The following is a 14,237-nucleotide window of genomic DNA, read 5'->3' as shown; positions in this document are numbered from 1 at the left end:
CAAGCAAGAGAAGTACTTCCAACCAGGTCTAACACCAGGAGAAGGAAGATTCACTCCCACTTACAGCCTCAGCAGTGGCCAGAGCTAACTGAGCAACAACGAAAATCTCACTAGCAAAAGAAGCAACACTCCTGAATATCTTGACTTAGTAGAAGACAAGACTAATGGAAACTAACTTTTCATTTTCAGTAATCGCTGAAGAACACAAATAGTACTTGTAGCATATTTGCACATTTTTTCCTATAAAAGATAAAATACACTTGTATTAAAGTTAAGTATAGGGGCATGCTTACTTTTCTTAGCCTCGCCCCTGTGATATTATCATCCACCCTTTTTAACTCCATTTGCTCTTGTGATTGAAGTCACACCACCTACTTGGTAGAAGCCTGGATTATGTTGATCATTCGGGATTCCATATGCTTCTGGGTACATAGTTACCATATTGCCTAACTTGCAAAGCTCAGAAAACAGATTATTAAGGGAACTAAATGCCAGGAACTCAAAACACTAGAGACAAAATATGTAAATAAACCCAGGGAGAAATGCTGGCTTAAATTATCATTGAAATAAAGCCTTAAAAATATATATACACAGAGAAACTGTTATCTTCCCAGGGCCTCCAGCATCACTAATTATATAAAACAGTAGCATTCATGAAGAAAATCTCCATCAATAACTCTAAATTGTTTAAGTCCATGGGTTGTATTCTCCACATTAAGTAAATACAAGCATTCAATTTTCATTCAAGGTCAGGCATAGTTAATATATCACAATTTTCTAGATTTTAGGTGGCACTTGCTAATTAGCTTTAATCTCATGTTGAGATGTATTGCAATAAGGGCAAGTAATTGAGAACCAAAATTAGTGCCCTGCTATACACACTGACTCTGGCTTGAAGATAAGATTTTCTTAGACAGATTATGATAATTTACTGTGTGTTTTAGTAAAAATAAACAAAAAATAAAATAATCCAATCAGTTTGGGAGAATAAATCTATCATTCCGTGTTTTTTGTTTGTTTGTTTGCACATCTACCTATGTACTGTTGTAGGCACTAGAATACAGCAGAAATAACTTGCAGATGATTTCTGTCCTCATACTCGGGTGTCAAGTATATGGAAGATAACAAAAAGAAAACAAGGAAGCACAACCGTGGCAAGTCATGACAAAGGACATAGAGTGATGGGCAGCAGCTAGCAGTAGGAGGTAAGTGACTAAAGGGACAGGTCCTTAGGGGTGGTCAGGCAATGCCCACTCAGAAGGTGGCATTTTGCTAAAATTTTAATAAGAAGGATCAAGGCAAGAAAAGAGACTGAAGAAAGATATGCCAAGCAGAGGGAAGAGCAAATGCAAAGATCCTGAAACAAGAGCTCTCCATGTCAAAGTACAGAACAGATGCCTGTGTGATGATGGCATGCAGTAAGGAGGAGTGGCCTGTGTTGATGTCAAGAAAGAGGGCAGAGGCTCATCTCCCAGGTGTGTGACATGATAAGGGTAAGTAAGAGTTCCTTGTAATGTGTTATATACAATATCACTGCAGTTCATCTGAGCTAGCCAGTGAGATCAAAGACAATGATGACATTAGTAAAATTTTAAAATCAGAGAGGAATTTAAGAATCACCTATTCCACCCATTATTTCAGAGATGGCCAGAGAAAGGACAAAGGAGTCCATGAGGAAAAGAATCATAACTCCCTGTTCTCTAATGTCTGGTGACTGTTACACAATGCCCATGGATTTTGGCTTTTCCCACTCAAGACCCTGTTGGCTTCTTCCTAGGCATTGTCCCATGGCATATATCTGGTGGCTGAAGAAAGTTACCTGAGCTCTTCTTAGAGGAAGGAAATGTAAAAGAAAAAGAGAGTGGTGCATCATGCCCACAGGAGGGAGGTCCTGAAGGTTTTCTAGTTTTTCTCTTCTTAGATATACAGAGGGACGGGAGAAAGATATGGCAAATGCTATACGAATAACAAATTTGATGAAATTATGGAAAAATGGGAACTCCTAAAGGTAAAGCAACCTTAAATAGCCTATACTAATAGGTAAAGCTGGAAAAGACACAAAGTTTTCCAGAGTCATAAAATAAAATTACAAAAATACATTAAAATGGATTACATAGTTTAATACTTTCAAATGTCCAATTATTGATCATAAGTTGAATTCTTTTTTTTTAGAGAGAGAATCTTTTTTTTTCTTTTTTTTTTTTTTTTGTAGATGGACACAACACAATGCCTTTATTTTTATGTGGTGCTGAGAATCGAACCTGGGTCGCCCCCTGTGCTCTACTGCTGAGCCACAATCCCAGCCCCATAAGTTGAATTCTTAATGTATTTACCACTCTTTTCAATTATTTTTAACTAACCAACTAGAAATAAACAAAAAAACCCACAGAGATTAGTAATAAGAATAAAAGTATATAAAGTCACTTGATTGTATATTTAACTGTGGAACAGACTAACAAGATTTAAGGCAGTACCTCTCTTTCTGGAGAGACAAAGATTGGACTGGCCTAGTCAAAGTGTACATCTGCTTGTGGGCAAGAAGCCAGACCAAATGACTTTGTAATGCTCCTTCGTACAAGGCAATCATTTTTATTTTTACTCTCTGAATACAGAGAATGATTAGCTTGGCCAAAGCTCTAAAAACGAAAAGTAAAGCAGATTTAAACTAACATCATGACAAAATAAGATAACTGCAACTTGGAAGTTGTGATCATCAAACATAGCAGTGCTTTTAATGTCGATAGCATTGTGTGTCAGGCAAACCATGATTTGTATACCCTGGGGATTACACTGGGGAAAAGCCCAGCCACTCATTTCAATCAAATTGATGGGAATAGACATGATTGAAATAAGCAGAGAATGCTTAAGGAAGAATTTGCTTAACAGTCACAGCTTAACATAAAACATCTCCTTAAATCACATATTTGTTAACAACATGAACAAAAATCTAAACAGCTCCATTTTCACATTGGTGAGGAATGCAAGTAATAAGGCACAGAAAATGGAAAGCTTATGCTTCAGAAAGCTTCATCTCAATGCTAGATTTATAACTTATTTAAGCAAAAATCAACAGTTATTTTCTTCTTGTTCTTTTTATTTTAGTAAAAATACATAGCCAAAATCCTTTTTAACAGTGTGTCTTTAAATGCATTCACACTTGAGTTCAATTTATAAGTACATTATTCACTGTCTCTAAATATTAGAATATTTGGATACCAGATACTTCCATTTCAGGAAGGTGAATGTCTTCAGTGAGTCTGATGGTGGCCCTTCAAATGATATGTCTATGCCCAAACCCCTAGTAACCTATAAATGAGAACCTCTTTGGAAAAGGGGTCTTTCCAGATATAATTAATGATCTCAAGATGAGATCATCTTGGATTATCCAGATGAGCCTTAAATCCAATAACAAGTGTACTAAAAAGAGACACAAACGAGAGATATGAAAAGAAGAGAAGGCCATGTAAATATAAATCAGTGATTGTGTTGTTACAGCAGCCAGAGGTAGATCTTTTCCAGGAGTCAACAGAACCTGGAAGACATATAGAAGGATTCATCCCTGAAGCCATCAAAGGAAGCATGGTATTATCAATACCTTAAGTCTAGACTTGTGGTCTCCAGAATTCTAAGAGGATAAATTTCTCTTCAATACAATAACAAAAGCAGGTCAATAAAGAGATAAAGTCACTTTTAAAAGATAACCACAGAAAATATGGAGCTGAAGAATATAATGAGTGAAATAAAAAATGGAATAAAGTATCAATACGATTTATCAGCAAGAGAAAGAATCTATAAACTCTTCAATAAATGATATTAGGAAGACTGGAAATCCATATGTATAAAATGATAAACAAAGGAAATTGATTCCTTATCTATTTCAAAAAATGAAATTGGATTCTTATACACAAAAATCAACTCAAAATTTAAAGACTTAAATATAAAACCCTGAATCTATAAAATTCCTAGAAGAAACTATAGAGGAAAAGCTCCATGACATTGATCTGGCCAATGTTTTTCCAATTATGACACAAAAAAACACAACAACAACAACAAATAAACAAATGGGACTACAGCAAACAAAAACTTCTCTGCACAGCAAAGGAAAAACATCTATCAATTTCAAATCAAGACCACAATGAAATATTATTTCATATTTCTAGGATGATTACTATCAAGATGTGAAAAGATAACCAGTATGGATGTAGAGAAAATGGAACCCTTATACACAGTTGACAGAAATATAAATTGGTGCAGCCATTATGTAAAACACCATGGGGAAATAAAATATTAAAACTGGGAGCTACCATGTGATCCAGAATACACTTCCAGGTATATATCCACAAGATGCACATCGCCATCTCAAGAAGAGATGTACTTCCATATCCGACACAGCGTCACTCATGACAGCCAAGATATGGAAGATATAAGTGGGTTCTTTGACCAAAATCTTCTCATTTCCTCTATCCCCGATGCCCTGGAAACCATCATTCTAATCAGTCCCTCCCACCCCCGTGTGTGTGTGTGTGTGTGTGTGTGTGTGTGTGTGTGTGTAAAACACACTACAATTCAGTTTTTTATAAAAGGAAACTCTGCATTCATGAAAATATGGATAAATCTGGAAGACATTTTGCTATGTGGAATAAGTCAGACATAGAAAAACAAATACTGATCTGACTTATATGTGGAATCTGCAAATGTTGAACTATAAAATCCAAGAGTAGAGTCATGGTTTCCAGAGGCTGGAGGGTGGGAAAAATCGGGAGATGTTGGTCAAAGTGTATAAAACTTATAGCTACAAGATAAATAAGTTCTGAAGATCTAATGAATAGTATTGTAACTATGGTTAAAAATAACATATTATGTTCCTTAACTATGCTAAACACTTTGGTCCTAAGTATTGTCTTCGCACACACTAAAAGGCAACTAGTGGAATGATGATTTGTAAATTAGCTGGACTGTGGTAATTATTTCAGAATGTATATGTGTATCAAAACTTAATGTTGTACACACTGAATATATATAATTTTTATTTGTCAATTATACCTATATAAAGCTGAAAAAATATTTTTAAATGATATTTATATTTAATGATCAGATAAATATAAATAAGGGCATCAGGAAGTGCTAATTTATATTAAATTAGCAAAATCTTTAAAAGCTGATAATACAACATATTCACAATATTATGAAGAATGGAATAACATGTACTCTGATATCCATTAACAAAATGATGACTAACTCAAACTGTTCACACAAATGAAATATTATTAGCAATGAAAATGAATGAAATACAGCTATACACAGCATGAACAACTTTCAGAACCAATTTCAAGTGAAAAGAAGTAAGTTGTTTAAGGTAAGAAAGTATACTCCTTTTATAGCACACAAAATCCAGCGAAATAAAATGTTATATTGCACAGAGTAATAATAAATGTTTTTAAAACCAGAATGAAGAAGACAGACTCCCTAACACCGATTGCCTTGGAGGGGTTCTCGGTGCACGTCAGATTTTAGAGGAATGCATCCCCAAGTTCAATAGTAATGATTCTACACAAGTGCTTAATCTGGATACGGTGTTGATGGGTTCCATATTATTGTTATGTTTCATAACTTACATATATGTTACAAAAAATTTCCTCACAGAGATTTTTTTAAAGAAAATTGAGGGTTGTTTTACACAACTTGTTTGCTGCTGTGTCCAACAGACCTAACAAGAACAATTTTAGAGGAGAAAAAGTTTATTTTGAGGCTCATAATTTCAGAGGTCTCAGTCCCTAGAGAGTTGGTTCCATTCCTTGGGGCTCAAAGTGAGGCTGAACATCATGGCAGAAAAGTGTGGCTGAAGAAAGCTGTTCAAGTCACCACACCAAGTAGCAGAGAGAGAGAGAGGTCTTCTCAACAAGAACAAATATACACCCTAAAGGCACACCCTCCAGGGACCCACCTTCTGCACCCACACCCTACCTGCCTACAGTTACCACTCAGTTACCCTATCAGTGGATTAATTTGCTCATTGGGATAAGGCTCTTATAATCTGATAAATCATTTTACCTCTAAACCTTCTTGAATTGCTTCACACAGGAGATTTTGGGGGGACTGCTCACATGTAAACCATAGCAAAGATCAACAAAAGAACTGACAAAATTTCATGGTTCTAAAGGAAGAAAGTTGCAGAAGAACAATTACAAAACACTGCTGCTGAAAATAACTTTGGCTATAGACCTCTGATTTCCAACCCTAGCTGTATATCAGAAACACTTGGTAGTGAGGATTTTTTCAGAGAATAATGCCTAGGTCCAACCTCAGACCAAATAAATCAAAATTTATGGGCCTGAAAACCAGTCATCAGCTTATTTATTTTCTTTTGTTTTCGTCTTTACATCACCAGACGGTCCTAATATGCTCCCAAGGTTACAGACCCTTGATGCAGGCCACACTACCTATCTTACATTGAGCAATTGGGGCCAGGGGGAAGTGTCTTGTTATATTAGCACAAGATCCAGGTTTCAAATATTCTACTAATTCACCAATATAAGTATACTGTCAGGAAATTTTGCCATAATTCTAAAACTATAAAAAGGGTGTAAAGAATATAAACTTAAAAAATATCTCTCTGAAAACAGTTATCAATAATCAATACCCTGGCATCCTAACCCTTCTGAAATATTCTCCAGGTGAACATAAAGCTTGTTTTTCTTTTCCTCCTTTTTGTGAATGGGGAGAAACCCAGTCTGCTTTATTCCCTCTACTTCACTCTGTTCCTATTGCTGTGCAGTGAAGCCCAAGAAATAGCCCTGAAGAGGTGTCTTCCCAGACTCATCCTTGTGCTCATCAGTCTTACTGGGTGTCTGCTACCCAGATGACAGAGGCCTGTGAGGTGCTGACAAATGTGCCGGCTCGCTACAAGGAGCACAGATTAAAAACACAATTTGCAACATCTCCTTTCCCAAGGCTTTGCCCTGAAAGACTTCAGTGGCAGCTCAAGCGATGGTGATATGAAGGGATCCCAAATTATACTCACACCGTGTCATCAGACAGCTGTTAACAATACCTAAGGCAACTGGGTATTTTAAGGAATCTGCTTTCTGCTTTGCCAGGCAGAAAACTGGAGAAGGAGGTGGTGATCCTTTGATTCGATAACCAAACACCCTCCACCTGCTCTCCTGCAGTTGTTCCAGAGGGGAATCAACTGGTCCCTGCTCAGTAGTTCTGCTCAATGCACTGCCTGTCCCTCTCTTTTATATGCTGCTAGAGAGTTAACCCCCCCTCCTGGAGGATTATTTTCTCTCCAAAAGGAGGGATAAACCTACTAAAATGCATGGGGTACGTTCAGTCATTGGGTTATCCTTTCCAGATTACGTATGCACCCCAAGGCTTGCAACCCCCACCAGCACACAATGTCAGGGAGATGCTATTTTTCTCTCATAGGCTATTTTTCTCCTCCTGAGTCCAAACACAGAGTTTACTGTGATAGAGTTTCATGTCCCTCCTAGATCCCAGTGACATTAAATGTTTCCTTGTGACAAAATGTGCCTTTTATACATTTATACCAAGAAATAGGGACTAGGGAGTTTATAACGACTTGGATTGTTTTAATTATAATAAACATCGACTTACAGCAAGAGTTTCTATAGTCCTGTCCTTGAAGCCACACAATCTTTCCAATATGACAACTAATTTACTTGAATTTAATCTCCTTTCATTTCACTGGTGAATCAAGAACATTTTATCTAAACTCAAAAATAACCACCAAGAAGAGGAAAACAGATAAAAGCAATCTCCAACACAAATTCTAAATAATTGATAGTTGAGTAAGGAAATAAAATACATAAATATGACTGACAAAAATCGAATTTTTACTCAGTTTTATTATGTTTCTGCTAAAATGAAGAGTTATGCTGTAGATACTGAATTATACCATGTAATTTAAATTGAAGAAGAAAATTATGGTTTTTTAAAAGCGCTGAACATCAGGCTTGCTGGCTTAAGTATGGATTAATGTTCATGATATGAGAAGTCCTTTTTCATTGAATAAGTCTACCAGCTGGACTGAAAATATGTCTTCTTCAAATATAATAAATTTTAATATAATAGGTATTTACACACAGGATTCTTTTATACAAAGCAGACTTCCTGAATTTTCTTGTTATTTAAAAACACCCCATCTTCAATTAAAATGGAGAAGTAGACCTGTAACTGTAGAGCCCTTTATTTTGAAGTGGGTAGTAAGTTTTGGCCTAGAGGTACAGAAGAAGAATCTAGACTTGGTATTATTATGCATAATAAAGGAGAGAGGAACGAAGAATGTGTAAGAAAGTGGGTAAAAATTGTATCCAGAAATACTAGGTGCTGTGGGTGTGATGGGGGGGGGTGGCAACAGAATCACGTGACTTTGGGGAACTTTGAGCAAAATCCTATGGGGAATTCCAGGGCATCTTGGGAATCAAATATGGAGCTCTGTGAATTCTCTCTTTGATTTCATACATTTATATGAAAATTATAAAAATTGTGAAAGGAGTTTTCATTGGATTCTCAGCAGAAATTTGTTGCAAGACTAAGCTCTGCTTAGTCTGGATGGAGAGTCAGAACAGATATTAGGGAAAGAAAGCTTGGAGTGAGCAGCAGGCAAATGGATCAGGCTGCAAAATACACTGGGTCTCAAACAAGCCCAATGAATCAAGCTGCAGATTACCTGCCCACTCCCTCCACTGCGATTTCAATTTAACTGTGATCCAGAACGTCCTGAGTTGTTTGCATCAGCAACAATAGTGGGTAATATAAGCTTTTCTCCTTTACATTTTTTTTATTGGTTGTTCAAAACATTACATAGTTCTTGATATATCATATTTCACACTTTGATTCAAGTGGGTTATGAACTCCCATTTTTACCCCGTATACAGATTGCAGAGTCACATCAGTTACACTTCCACTGATTTACATATTGACACACTCATGTCTGTTGTATTCTGCTGCCTTTCCTATCCTCTACTATCCCCCCTCCCCTCCCCTCCCCTCCCCTCTTCTCTCTCTCCCCCCTCTACTGTAATTCATTTCTCCCCCTTGTATTATTTTTCCCTTTCCCCTCACTTCCTCTTGTATGTAATTTTGTATAACCCTAAGGGTCTCCTTCCATTTCCAAGCAATTTCCCTTCTCTCTCCCTGTCCCTCCCACCTCTCATTAGAGCAGATTATGCTAAGTGAAGCTAGCCAATCCCTAAAAAACAAATGCCAAATGTCTTCTTTGATATAAGGAGAGTAACTAAGAACAGAGTAGGGAAGAAGAGCATGAGAAGATGTCTCCTTTACATTTTGCAAAGAGCTTCAAGGTTATCTCCTTGACACCCGTTTCATTCTCCTCATTGTTAACTAGTAAGAAGTAGAACAGTCCTAAGAACAGGAGAGAGGGCCAATGAACATGAAGAAGTAGCATGTTAGGAGTTTCAGAAAATAAACACAGAATAACTGTACCAGTGTCATCGCCAACCACTATGATTTGAGCACATTGTGGATCATTAGTTAATCACAGATATTAAGCACAGGAAACAAAATGCACAGGTATTCGATTTTCAAGAAGTAGTGTAAAAATAAATTTGAAGCTATTATTATGATTTAGATATGAGGTGTTCCCTAGAAACTCCAGTGTGAGACAATGTAAGAATGCTTGGAGTGGAGATGATTAGATCATGAGAACTGTGACCTCATTGGTGGTAACTGTGGGCAGGTGTGACTGGAGGATGCAATGCACCTTTAGAGATTTTACTTTGTCTCTGGTGAGTGCTCACGCTCTTTGCTTCCTGGCTGCCATGGCCTGAGCAGCTTTCCCTGTTACACCCTTGGGTACTGATGTTAGCCTCATCTTGGACCTACAGCTATAGAATCAGCACACCATGCACTGAAACTGTGAAATCATGAGACAAAATAAATTTTTCCTCCCCTAAATGTTCTTTTCAGGTATTTTGGTCAGAAAGATGCCAAGCTGACTAGAGAACTTATCATTCTGCAATCAAAAGATTTAAAAATGCAAATCCTCTTTTTATCATTTGTTTTCCAATAAATATTGGTTTTTGTAATATCACCATTGTCTAGAAATACAATTTCTGGAATATATGAAGTTTTAACACACACCGTAGTTTATTTCAGCTTTTATTTAACAAAAATGTTTTCTAATGTTGTTTTATACTATAATGAATATCTTCCTTTATACAAGAATACACATAGTAGTTATTTATGGATCAGTTTAATAACCTTTTATTTGGAGCCACATTTATTAAGTGAGGATTCTTGAACCATCCACACCAGAATCACCTTGGGTACAGATGTACCTTCAGAATTCTGATACAATTCATGAGTCTGAGATGCAGTCTAGACAGGGGATTCCAATGTGCACCCAAGACTGAGAAACACTAGCCTAAAGTCACTGAAGAAGAATTTCTGGACACAGACCCTTTAAAAAAGTACTCAAAATTTTTTAAAAAATATTTTATTAACCCTTGACAATTCTGAATTATACAATGTTTACTACTTACAAGGAAGATCATGAAATAATTTCAACATAATTGAGATAATCTATTCCTTTCTATGGGTCTGATAGAATTTTTTGTAGTGTCTGGGACAAGCAGCCAATGACTTTAAAGTCTTAAAACATTTTACTTCCAATATTATTTCCCCCTACTTTCTTATTGTGATAAAATTTACAATTTTGCTATTTTAAGTGTACAATTCAGTGACATTAAACACATTCGTAATGTTATACAACATCACCACCATCCATTTCCAGCAGTTGTTTACTAACAGAAACTCAGTTCCATGGAACAATAACTCCCAGATCTCTGCACCTTCCAAATCCTCACAACCTTTATTCTGTTTTTGATCTCTACTAATTTGACTGCTCCCACTAGGCACCTCACAGAGATAGCATTGTATAATACCCATCCTTTTGTGTCCGGCTTGTTTTAATTAGCATGATTCTCTTAAAGAGTTATCCATTTTGTTGTATGTATCAGAATTTCATTCTTTTTTAAGGCTGAATAATATTTCATTGCACTTATGTGCCAAATTTTGTTTATCATCCATTTGCCAATGAACATCTGTGCATCTTTCAGCTATTACATACAATGTTGCTACAGATGTGAGTATACACACATCTATGTGAATTTATCAATTAAATAATTTATGCCCAGAGTTGGAATCGTTTGATGAGACAGCAGTTCTAGCTTACACTTTCTGAGGAGTCACCCATGGGCAGTACACAAGTTTCAATTTCTTCACATACTTACCAACACTAATTATTTTCTTCTCTCCTTTTCTTTTTAATAACAGTCATCCAAATGAGACATAAATTACTTTGTCTTTGATCATGTTAAGTTAAATAAATCCTTGCCTCATTTAAGTTATCCAAAATTTACCACAATGAAATTAAAAAAATCCTTTCTAAAAAATTTTTTTAGTTGTAGATGGACACAATACATTTATTTATTTATTTTTTATGTGGTTCTGAGGATTGAACCCAGTGCCTCACATGTGCTAGGCAAGCATGCTACCACTGACCTACAACCCCAGCCCCCCAAAAAGCCTTTTTTTAATGAGAGGGGATTTTTATTTTCTTGCATTTTGCATTTATGTTTTGATTTTTTTCTTTTTTCAAATTTTTTTATATCTTTATTTTGTTTATTTATTTTTATGTGGTGCTGAGGATCGAACCCAGGGTCTCTCACATGTGAGGCGAGCCCTGTACCACTGAGCCACAACCCCAGCCCCATTATGTTCTGATTTTGAACAATAATCTCAGTGCATAAAGGGAATATCAAAAAAAAATCTTTTTTCTTTTCTAAAAGTTAATAAATTAATTACAAAATAGTTATTCAGCCCTAAACCTGGATGAATGGAACAGAAGAATAAAAGGGACTTCACAGTCCTCTCATCCTTTCCTTTTCCTCTCATCAATAACCAGATAAATCATCACGATCAAGAACGCCTTGACCTTTTGACTTCTCCATTCTCTTAGAACCTTAAGATGCAGTGGTATCCATGGTGACTCTGCCGCGGGAGCCACCCGCGTGTTTACAGAAGTGTTTACAGCTGATGGGGCTATCAAAGAAACACAAGGGACTGGAGAACCACTGGGGGTGCTGGGGCACACAGGCTATCCGTCCCCCTGCCACTGTTGGGGCGTCGTTTGCTTCCCACAGTTTACGCGCTGGAAGCCTGGCTGGTGTCGGGATGACAAGGTGGTGGAACCTTTAAGATGTGGAGCCTACAGGAGAGGGGTGAGGTCATGGGGACATAAAGGGCTTAATTGGATTCCCTCAGCACCTCAGTTAGTTCTCATAAGTGTTGTCACAAAGTGAGACCACCGCACACAAGCCTTGCCCCCTTCCACATGAGACCACTTCCCTTCCTGCTTCTCCACCATACTGTGGTGAAGTGAAAGGAACCCTTACCCTGTGCCAAATAGATGGGGTGGCCTGATCCTCAACTTCCAGCCTCAAAAATTGTGAGCCAAATAAAACTCTTTTCTTTATAAAATGCCAAACTTTGAGTATTTTGTTACAGCAATAGAGAACAAATAATATATAGTCGAAATATTTTTCCCCTTCCAATATTCCCAGAATTCTTGCAGTTATGTGTGGTCTTTGATCATGTAGTAGTCTTTGATCATGAAGTAGTCTCTGTCAATGAAGTCTGAGGTAATGGTGTGTGTCACTTTGGGGCAAGTTTCTTTTCTTAAAACTTTAAATATTTGAATAACTAAATATCCACAATAAGTTGCCAAAAAAGTGTACAGGAAGATTTCGTGCATCCTTCAGTTACTCATCCAGGGTGAAATCCTGCATTACTACAACACAACATTAAAATCTAGAAGTTAACATAGAATATATTCAGACTGGGGGGGGGGATTCATTTTATTACATGCACAACTTTGTGTAACTGCCAACTCAATAAAGACACAAAAGTATTTTGTCACCCATTCCACTCTTTACAATCACAACTTCCTGCTCCTCTCTCTAAGCCCTGCCAATATCAAATCTGTTCTTTGTGTTTTTTTTTTCAAACTTCAAGAATGTCTAATAAATTGAATTGGACAGTACACAATTTTTTTAGGCCTGAATTTTTTCACCCTTAGCATGATGCTTCTGAGATTCTTTTCCTATGTGTTGCCCATACCACTAGTTTATTGGGTTTTACTGCTGAGTGGCATTCCATAGTAAGGCCATACCACAGTTTGTCTAACTCTGCACCCTGTAAAGGATATCTGGGTTGTGTCCAGTTCTTGGCTATGAGAAAACTCCTGCCCCCTACAGGTTTTTGCATTTCACTGGAATGAACTAAAAACTTCATTGCCTTCCACCAGTGAGATACAAATAAAGGCAAGGCTCTAGGGATGACAGGAAGAAGCACAAATGGAAGAATGAGGCTTCTGAATTTTGGCAGGGATTGGCGCCTCCTGTTGCCCAGGAGGGCCCAGAGATAAGACAGAAAAACTCTCACTGTGTCTGGGAAACCCATTACAGCAGTCTGTCCTGTCCCATCTCATACCCCTTACAAACTAAACAAAACCCAATTAATACAGCAGGCTCTAACCCAGCAACTAAGTATATTTCCTGTAATCAAATTATAATGTATAAGAATTTAAATGTCCAGAATTGCTTTCATTTTATAAATTCATATAAATCTTTACTTATTCATTCATTCATTTATTTGTTTGAAAACAAACTCATCTTTAATGTGTTACCACAGTAGTTATATGGGTTGTACAGATAATTCCTTCATTAGAGGACCCTCCAAGAGGACGGCTCATTCCCTTTCTTTGTTTTTAGTTTGCCTCCCTCTAATATTTCCATTCCACTGAATTTAATAGGCAACTTCTGCTCAGCTCTTCCCTAACACTGTAGTTCTCAACTTGAGCTGCATCCGGATCACCCCAAGGGCTTCTCACAGTCAGATTGCTGGGCCCCCTTCCCAGAATTTCTGATTCGTTTATGTTTATTACAAGTTTCCCAGGTGATACTGAAGCTGTTGGTCTGGGAACTATGCTCTGAGAACCACTAACTTAGAAAATCAGAAAAATAAACTGATGATGTTTTTCAAACAAGAGCATCAAGACCCTGAAAGTCATCATGAAGACATCCCTAATGAGCCACAGCAGTGACAGGGAAGCGCCCAATCTTGAGCATCCACTGGGCCCTGCTGTTGCAGCTAGGTGGCGGGTTGGTTAAGTTTTCACTGGCTTCTGGCTT

This window comes from Spermophilus citellus (assembly GCF_964194105.1).
Source record: "Spermophilus citellus genome assembly, chromosome: 12".
NCBI classification, from domain to species: Eukaryota; Metazoa; Chordata; class Mammalia; order Rodentia; family Sciuridae; genus Spermophilus; species Spermophilus citellus.
The sequence above is the reverse complement of the archived record's forward strand: the minus strand, read 5'-3'. Positions refer to the sequence as shown.